This window comes from Eptatretus burgeri, chromosome 7 (genome assembly GCF_056783735.1).
Source record: "Eptatretus burgeri isolate ZD-2024b chromosome 7, Ebu_testis_v1, whole genome shotgun sequence".
Taxonomy (NCBI): domain Eukaryota; kingdom Metazoa; phylum Chordata; class Myxini; order Myxiniformes; family Myxinidae; genus Eptatretus; species Eptatretus burgeri.
In genome coordinates this window covers 50,327,017-50,337,016 of record NC_140967.1, presented here as the reverse complement: position 1 = coordinate 50,337,016, position 10,000 = coordinate 50,327,017, and the positions used below count along the sequence as shown (strand labels likewise).

Here is a 10,000-nt window from a genome sequence, read left to right as displayed (position 1 = left end):
TTAATTACTTTTTTTGTTATTTATTTTTTTTCTTTTACAACGAAACCTTTTATCTTTTACAACAAAACCATTGGTGATGATATCGCATGTGGACTCACTGAGGCCAGTGCTCCTTTTGATCAGTTTCTGAACAGCTGTTCTGGAGCAAGAGGGAAGTTTCCATCAGAACAAAGCTTTTTCTCTGCAAGGCTGTAATCCTGTAAGTGCTGTATTCTATAGCTACGAAACCTGCACAATTTAGCATCGCCATATTGAGAAGCTCGACAGTTTTCACATGCGATGTCTTCGTTGTCACTGCAGCATCAGATGGCAAATTATGGTTCCAGACACTGATGTGCCCTCTCAGACTGAAATGTCTGAGATTGAGTGCTTTATCATGCAGGCTCAGCTGAGATGGTTGAGTCATGTTCGGATGCCTGAACGTTGCGTTTCTCAGTTGGCTTTCTTTAGTCAGCTCAAAGAAGGAAAAGAGCACCCTGTAAATGCTTCAAAGACTCTCAAGATGAGTCTGAAGGGCTGTCATATCGACCCAAAGCTGTTTGCAACCATAGCCTGTGACAGGCAGTTGTGGCAACAAGTTTGCAGGTCTGGCACTCAGAGCTTTGAATCTGAGAGAAGCAACAGGCTGCTTCTGGAGAGGACAAGGCACAAGGGTGGAGTGCCAACAGCGTAGACAGTGAATCATAACTGTCCATTCTGCACAAGACCATGTGCATCTCTTGTTGGCCTGCTGGCACACATGTATTCGCTTCAGGCACTGATTTGACTTTCATTTCGTCTCAAAATGTTCAATTGTTTGTGTAGCCAGGGATTGTCATCACGTTGTGGTGGACATACCATTATTATATTTAACGCAATCATACGCCATTGGGTGAAACATTGAAGCTGAAATTTCGTTTTGTGTAGTTTTACCACTTTTGTACCCACATTCAACTTTTATATGAACGCAACGCGCTTCCTGGTGTTGGCATCCGTTTAGTTTTACCTTTGTTTGAGGATATTAAAATAGATAACAAACCAGGCTCAGTGAGAAGTGTGGGCTGTTTATTGGGTGTCCTTACAGCAGCAGCTCATGACGTGGGAATGGCCGTTATTACCTCATGTTGTGTGCATGCGAAGTCTGTTAACAGTCCACATTTACATGCCAGACTGAAATAATCGATACTGCTCGTGTTATGTGTTATGGCGACAAAAGACCCCCTGTTGTAACAATCTTTGCTTTGTCTTCACCTTTTTCTGTTGGCATTGTGATAAAGAAAAAAAAGAAAGAAAAACTTCTCTCATGAGATGGTTGCTATCGAGGTTTGACGACGTGTTTACGGAATCTTAATTTGTCGTGTTTAATTTTGTTAAATCTTAGTTTTCTTTTTAATTGCTCGTGTTTTTTAGATTTATTTTTATTGTTCTTTATTCAATACAGAGATTGAGGCTTATGGAAGACGTGAGTTTGTGTGAATACTTCCCACTGATGATCAAAATAATTTCTTCTTATCTTTTCATGAAAGAAGTCTTGCACAAAAATATTGACTCCGATGCAAAATGAAATGATTGCATGTAAGTACCTGAAAGGGTGGTAAGCTGATGCTGCACTGCAGAAATATGCTGTATATCTACTGTGTGAATTTGGCGTACACACGTTCTGTATTTTTTTTTTTATCATACTACAAATACAGAACTCTTGTTTGTTTGTATGCTTTATATTCAGGGTCCATCATCTCTGAACACTTGATGCCTGAAATTATTCTTACTGTCATTTGACATTTTCTAAAATGTAAACACTCACCACTGTCTTCATCAACCGAACATTTTGTTTTAATTATTCATATTTCATTGTGTATGCAACATTCTTTATCCTAAAGGATCTTAGGTCTCTATGAAAATTGTATCATGTGTGTCTTGAGGTTCATGCTGTCTGTCAGCACTGCGAGTGAAATATTTGTGTGTATTGTGCCATATTTATGTTAGTTACAGCAGACTTGAGCTATCAAATCGAGTGTCTTGGAATTTCGAAATCAGGCAGAAACTGGCACAAAGTACGTATGCTTTTTTGAAATGCAGCAGAGAATCTTCAACTTTTACTAATAACTGCAGGCAGAAGGGGCAGCGAGCTTGATGATCCCCCAAAAGGATGACATACTCTTTGGTGCAACTCTCCTGCCAGCAAGTACCACACTGACTGACACACTACAGTCAGGTTTTGTTCCTTCAGGAATCGAGCCCAAATATGACAGCTCAGAAGTGAGTACAACAGCTCACCTTCCTCTACTGAATTCCCGCAATATTTTGTTATTTTGATCGGTTCACTATTCTTGCCTTTTATGCCTGTATTTGGATCATCTCTGAATATGTTTGGTTATTTTTGTGTAAAATCTTTTTAGATTTGGAGTTGAGGGAGGTATGAGGTTCTTTTTGGTCTGGAGATTATCTTTTAAATTATTCAAGGAGGGTTTCATTCTGTCCATGCATTAAGTAGCTGTTGAATTTTTCCTTTTTCAAATTAGAGCTTTATTGCAGCTATGCACACAGACAAAAAGGGAAAAGGAAAAATTTACCTAGATGGACAAGCACTCAGCCAGACTATAAATCTCCAGCCAGGCACGGTCCGATTCATTTTCCCAAGAAATGATTTCCCCAGCACTCGGCGGCGTGAAAAACGCTGAACAGCGAAGTGGAACCAGCCCATCCCCTGCGCTATGCATCTTAATGCTTTTTTCCTCAGAATTGTATTAAAATGACTGATGGCCTCCGTGACATGATAAATAATTTATGTTCCTCCAACAAGTTCTTTGCCATTACGCCCAAGCGCGATTCGTTTCGCTCTTGAAAGCCAAGCACTGATTTCCCCCCCCCCCCACCTCGACGCTGCTTGTTAGACAGAAATGAATATTTTATCAATGGAATCACCAAAAAATTATTTCTCTCTTCTTTATCTTTCTTTTCATTTCATCCTTTATTCTTTCTCAACAACACTTTTCCCTTCTCATTGGAGACTCGCCTGCACCAAGCCGTCCTGACGTTGACAGTTTTAGCTTTGTGCTTGGCAAAAAGCAATATATATTTTTGCCGTGTGCGCAGCAAAAATTGAGGGTTTTTTTCTTATTTTTTACTCACTGGATTCCCAGGATGGCAATTTGGAAATCTGCCTTTTTTTCTTTTTCTCAGTCTCTGTGGTGTGCACATGTCACAATGGGACTGCGCCGTTCACCTCTAGCAATGAGTGACTGGTTGCTGATTGGGCAGCAGCCAAGGCCCAACACGTTCTGGCCAAGAATGGGGTCAGAGTTTATAGCTGAGTAATTGTAAATGTTTAAGTCGCTAGCAAGCACATCAGCAAAATCTTTTTCACGGTGAGGCAGCGTGACAGTTTTGGGACATGGTGGAACATCCCCCGGGGAAGGCGTGCTGGCTTATTTGTTCATCCAAGAGCTGCCATGCATCCAAAAACCGGTGCAGCACTAGGCGGTGCATGCAGATTCTATGTACCACCCGATTGAAATTAATCATCCCAGGAGGAAGCCTTGCTCTGCAGATCGGTTGGTCCTTCAAATTGACCTTTCCCTTTGGAGAGCATTTTGTGCTCTTTGCTTGCACACAGAACTGCCTTCTATGGTGGGGTTGGCGGGAGGGTTGGGGGTGGAGAGAATTTCAAAGTCAGCTTATCTTTCTACCAGCTAAGCCCTTTACTAAGCCATAAAGAATAAAGAACACAGTATGTGGTATGCATTTTTATTAACAGAACAAGATATGTTGTTTTCTTTTTCATTTACCTTTTTGACATGAAAACTCTTAATCTTGATGCTATGCACAATGTTTTAACTTGCTCGCCAATGTTGTGATGTCACTCTGCAACACAAAATTAGTTTAAAACCATAATGTGTGCCTTGAACGTTTTAGCTTCATCTGCAGTAATAATGAACGCACATTTTTCATTGGAATAAAAATTTGCACAATGTAAGTTGGCCATTTTGTGTTGAGCTGCAGAAATGCTCATGAAATAATTACCTGTCCAGGTAAACTCACTATAATTGGCTCCCTGGGGGCTTCTGAAGGAATGCATCCATTTATCAGAGACAGAGCTTGGTGCTTGACCATGAAATTTATATAGCCTGCTGTAGCATTTGCACCAAATGAAATTTGTAGCTGAGTATTTGGAGCATTTTGGTAGGCCAATAACTTATTAATGTAATACTTGTTGAAAAGAAAACCAAAGTGATTTAAAAAGAAAACCACATGTACCGATTCCTCGAACAACATTTGGAGCAATCATGGTCTTGAAGTACTAATCTGCAGATGGAATTAATTAATGCAGCTTTGTGTGTCACTGCCTTCAAACGTGAATTCGTTTTTTTTTCTGCTCTATTTTGTTAACTGTTTGATTTCCTTTCAATTAAGCTACAGCGTAGGCTGATTGTATTGCATTTTCCATTCACACTACACCGTCGTCTGCAATTTTGCCATTTTTTTATTATAATTCCCATCACATTTGGAGCCGATTGCCTCTCCTGGATGCATTTGTGGTATCAGCAGGTTCACTGCACTCCCTGCAGCGTCCAAATAAAGCCCCGTCTAAAAGTTGGCGGCTGTGCAGAATGCCAATGGATCCATCGCAGCATATCTTTTGGGGGCAATTTTGGCGGTAAAGCACGGTGGCTTTGACCGAGCATCCAGCACAAATAACACCCCATAACTGGACAGGCGTCTGACCCTGACTGTAAGAGCTTGATATATTGAATGTGGCATAAGAGCAACTGAGCACCTTAAAAGTCGGCCTCCTAATCCTTAGACTGAATGTGTAGGTTTGAGGGGTGAGCTTTGTGTAGATGAAATTTTTCTCTGATGATCACTCGTGCCACATAAAAACAACCATCACGAAAATCATAACTTCTGCAACAGCCAGCTAAATTTGCTGAAAATAATGTATAGTCTTACTTGTAATGATGACTGCACATGTAATGTTTATATTTGGAATACGTTGCCTTTGCTTTCACATCTCATATCCCATAAAAGAACAAGAATATATATATATATATATATATATATATATATATATATATATATATATATATATATATATACATACATATATATATATATATATATATATATATATATATATATACATATACATATATACATATACATATATATACATATATATACATATATATATATACATATATACATATATATATATATATATACATATATATACATATATATACATATATATATATATACATATATATATATATATATATACATATATATACATATATATACATACATATATATACATATATATATATACATATATATATATATATATATATATACATATATATATATATATATATATGTATATATATATATATATATATATATATATATATATATATATATATATATATATATATATATATATATGATTGACCCCTCTCATGATCCTCCAGCCAAAGTAGCTAAATAAAGCAACCCAAGAAGACTTTCGCAAGGTAAGTGCGAAGCGCTGTTTCAAACCCTTCCCAGAGTTCTTACCTCTGGGAGGTAAGAGTCTTCCCACTTACCTTGTGTAAGTCTGATTTGGTTGCTTTTTGCAGCGACTTTGGCTTGGAAGAGCATGGGAGGGGTCAATCATTTATATAATCCTCGCCACCTGGGCATAGTCAATTAGGTGAGAGCTGATTGGCTTTTCCCTCAATTCACAGGTGAGAGATGTGGGTGGATCTTTAAATATATATATATATATATATATATATATATATATATATATATATATATATACATACATACATACATACATACATACATACATACATACATACATACATACATACATACATGCATTGAGTGTTGTAATCGTTCAACAAAAATGAATGTCAATATTTATCAGGAAAGCCCTTCTTTATTGCACCAAAAATTATCAAATGTTGTTTTAAAATTGGTTATCAAATTACTTTTTAAAGCTTCCTTGCAACAATGCCATCCACAGATTCCTCTTGCAACCTTTCCACTTTTCTTCCTACGTTTATTGTAGAATGTAATTATTCATCTCTATCACAGTCTCCATGGCAGGATTGCCTTCCACCATCTCATAACAGGCCTCCTGTGTGCCATTTTCAGAGGTGGAAACAAGAGGGACGTGAACAGTCTTTTATTTAATATTCTGTGGCATTCACAGAAAGAGGGCGCTACCCCTGTACAGGGTGGCCACAATGTCTCGTCACCCCCTGTAAAAATTGTGACATTGCCTTTTATCATATGAGTTGACAACACTGAAGGGTCCACAAGTTATACCACATTGACTTGCAGTACTGTTTTACTTTATTACACATTTTACAGCATATGACACACCTTAAGTATCCAGTGGATCCTTTTATGCTTCATCAATATCATTTCAGAGAATCTTTTTGCACCTCGTTCTGTGGGACATTTTCTGGAGCATTTGTGGGGTGATATAATTAAATGTGAGTCTCACTGCTTGTTTAAGGTCATCAGTGGTTTTGTAGCGCTGCTGTGCAACAATGTCTTTTATGAAACCCCAAAGGGAATTATCACATTTCGACAGGTATGAGTTTTGAGGTTGTCAATCAAGTGGAGCAAGCAGCACTGGTGATCCATGACCAATCCAACGTTTCCTGAAAACTTCACTAAGGTATTCCTTAACAGCGATTGCGTAATGTGCCTGTGCCCCATCCTGCTGGAACCATGCATTGTCCTTAATACCAACGCTTTCCAGTTGTGGCACAAACCAGTTTTGCAACATGTCCAGATAAGTGTGCTGATTAACTGAATTATCAAATAAATGCAGTCCAAATAGTCGTTTACTATCCATCCCAGCCCATATCATGACCTGTGGAGGATGATGTTCCACTTACTGAGAAATGTGTGGGTTCTCCTTGGAACAGAACACAACGTTCCGTGCTTAAGAGCTTCGGTATGTAGCACATTCATCAATGAAGATTACCTTTCCACGTTTTGAGATTGAGTTAAATGTCTGAAGCATCCTTGCACATGCATCCGGTCTGTGGTTTAAATCATTATCTGATAACGTGAACAAACATTGGGCTGTTATGGGTGCAATTTTAGGTCAACCTTCATGTGCTTTTGCATTGTTGCACGTGGTATTCCAAGCTCCACAGATCGTTTACATGTCGACTTTTTTGGTGACCTGGCAATAGATTCTTCAACCAATTCACCCTGCTTACCTTTGGTTGATGGCCTTCCAGTTCTAAGCATATCTTTTATGTTGCCTGCTGCAAAGAGTTTATGCTCCCAATACAGGTTGTCTTTTTGGGGAGCTTCTTGGCGAAATCGTTGCTGGAAGTCAACGCGGATCTCTTCCATTGGTTTCCCTGTTTGTGGACATTCGTGAACCCAGACACTGACAACAATCCATTGCTCAATGGTGTAATTGCTTGCATTACCCATGGTTTTGTTCACTCAATTTGAGAAGGTGGGGGGGGCGGTGGGGGTAATGAATCAACACTGCACACAAAGGCAATGTCAATTTTTACAGGGGGTGACAAGACATTATGGCCACCCTGAAGTGTGCTTCCAATGCAGCCACTCCACTGCACTGTGGGTAAAGTGTATCAGGGCAAAATCTTGCTCTCAACTCCAACATTCGAGGCTGATGCATATAGTGCTGATATTGATGTTGCACTTCACTCTTTCACTGTTAAGCATAATTTTGGGTGCTCTCGAATGAGCATTATAGTTGCCCAAATACAAATGGTACGTTAACAAAAGGCAAAAATAATCGGTGAAATTTACCTCGAAACTCAACATGATCAAAAGAAGAAACGTGTATTTGGATTCACATCCTGATTGGTAGAAGGGATGAAGTATCGTCATTTATCAGCAAACCCCATTATGCCATGTCAACAAAAGGTTCTTCCTTGAACAGCAACTTCATAAAGTATCAAACATTTATGTGATGAAATCTGTGAACTTAGAGGCTCATTGTAATCAAACAAAAACTGGTGGTTGTCAACCCAACATTTGTTAAAAAAAACAAGCATACAGACATACATACACACATGATATATATATATATATATATATATATATATATATATATATATATATATATATATATACATATATATATACATATATATATACATATATATATATATATATATACATATATATATATATATATATATATATATATATATATATATATATATATATATATATATATATATATATATATATATATATATATATATATATATATATACAGTGGGACCCGCTAATAGAATCACTTTGGGCCGGACAAATTTGATTCTAATAAGCGGGTGATTCTAATATCCGAGTTCACCAGAGTTGTGGAGTATCAAGCGGATCAAATGTCGAGTACACATACGGAGACAAATACTCAGCATTTAGTTTGATTTATATGACACACTTGCTCAAAACAATGTAACTTACTACTGAAAATAAAACAATTACACGTACAGTACATATGTACTTTTCAAAGCAAAACAACATAGGTTTGTCGATGAGCCTACTCTGTAATGAAAAAATTGTCGATTGTTGCCTGCTTTAACGAGTCTGTGGCAATGGCGGTGACCTCCTTGTCAAGTTTGCGCAGGAAGGCCATGTCACTGAACCCATGTGATAGCAAACCAAGCCTGATCGTCTTTGCTGCAGACATCATTTCCTTGATGGTCGGGACAGAGATCTCCTCTTCCTCCTCTTCCTCCACTTTAGTGTCAGCGTCATAGTCTGCGTCAGTAGCAATTCCCATTTCGCGTTGGACTGCCGAAACGATGGCTTCGTCTGTGACATCATCGTCTGTGGTTTGGAGAGTGGCGTCCATGTTGATGAACTCCTGCCATTGGTCGGGATCCATTTGAAGAGGGTTGGCTAACTCGTCGTCGTCATTGCTCTCGACCCTTTCGCCTTCGCTTGTCGCTCCGATGAAAATTCCTCCTTTGCGCCAGCAGTTCACTATGCCGGTCGTCTTCACATCATTCCATGCTGCGTCCGTAAACAGCATAGCGTCGAGGATCGTTATCTTTTTCGCCAAGTCACTCGCTGTCATTGCTCCATCCTCGTTGTCAATCTTAGTGAGCACTTTTCGTTGCATGGCACGGCGGTAATGAGCTTTGAATGAACGGATAATTCCCTGATCTAACGGTTGAAGAACAGAGGTTGTGTTCGGCAGGAGAAATGCCACAGTAATGTTCGACAGTTGAAGTGATTGGGGATGTGCCGGACAGTTGTCGATGAGAAGCAACGCTTTCTGGTCATGACGCCGAAGCTCGCGATTCCACTCATCGAGCCATTCAGTGAAGAGGAAACCTGTCATCCATGCGGAGGAATTGGCTCTGTAGCGAACTGGAATTGTTTTGAGGCCTTTGAAACACCGTGGATTCTTGCTTTTACCAATACCGAAAGGAGGACGCTTGGCACCAGTCATCGAGCAGCAAAAAAGCACCGTGATTCTTTCCTTTGGCTTTTTCCCAACACAGTGCTGATCTCCCTTGAAGAGGAATGTTCCGTCTGGTAAGGCCCGAAAATACAACCCGGTTTCATCAGCATTCCAGATCTCATCAGCCGTGAAGCCTTCTACGAGATCCGGAAACACGTGGTCCAGCCATTGTTGTTTCCCTCCTACGTCAGCCGCCGCTGCCTCTCCGTGAAGTTTCTTGTGGACGATTCCATGTCTTTTCTTGAACCGGTCAATCCAGCCGTTTGTCACACTGAACTTCTTGTTGTTGAACTTTTCCACGAACTGAGCCGCTTTCTCCCGCATCAGAGGTCCAGAAAGCGGTGCTTACTTTTCTCTAGAAGTTTGAATCCACTTGACCATTGCTGATTCGACATCGGGTGCGTTGCCGCTTCGCTTGCGTTTCTGAGAAGAAGACGAATCCACTTGACCTTTCAGAATGGCCTCTCGATCTTTCAGAATCTTGCATAGGATCGGCTGGTTAATTTCCAACTTGTTTGCAGCTTCTCGTTGGTTCATTCTGGGCAAAGCGTCATAGTC

General features: G+C 39.5%; 1 long non-coding RNA gene across 20 annotated transcripts in view; it reads left to right on the top strand.

The window, feature by feature from the left end:
* LOC147023245 (uncharacterized) overlaps window positions 1-10,000 on the top strand; it is a 232,480-nt gene that overhangs the window by 215,245 nt on the left and 7,235 nt on the right. For 5 of the 20 annotated variants that reach the window (XR_015060104.1, XR_015060098.1, XR_015060097.1 and 2 more), the window contains 3 exons: window positions 1,509-1,554; window positions 2,092-2,238; window positions 6,566-6,828. This is a non-coding gene — a long non-coding RNA (uncharacterized LOC147023245). Of the gene's footprint in view, window positions 1-1,505; window positions 1,555-2,091; window positions 2,239-6,565; window positions 6,845-10,000 lie in introns of those variants that run through there. The other 15 variants (XR_015060106.1, XR_015060100.1, XR_015060091.1 and 12 more) reach the window with 11 other exon arrangements.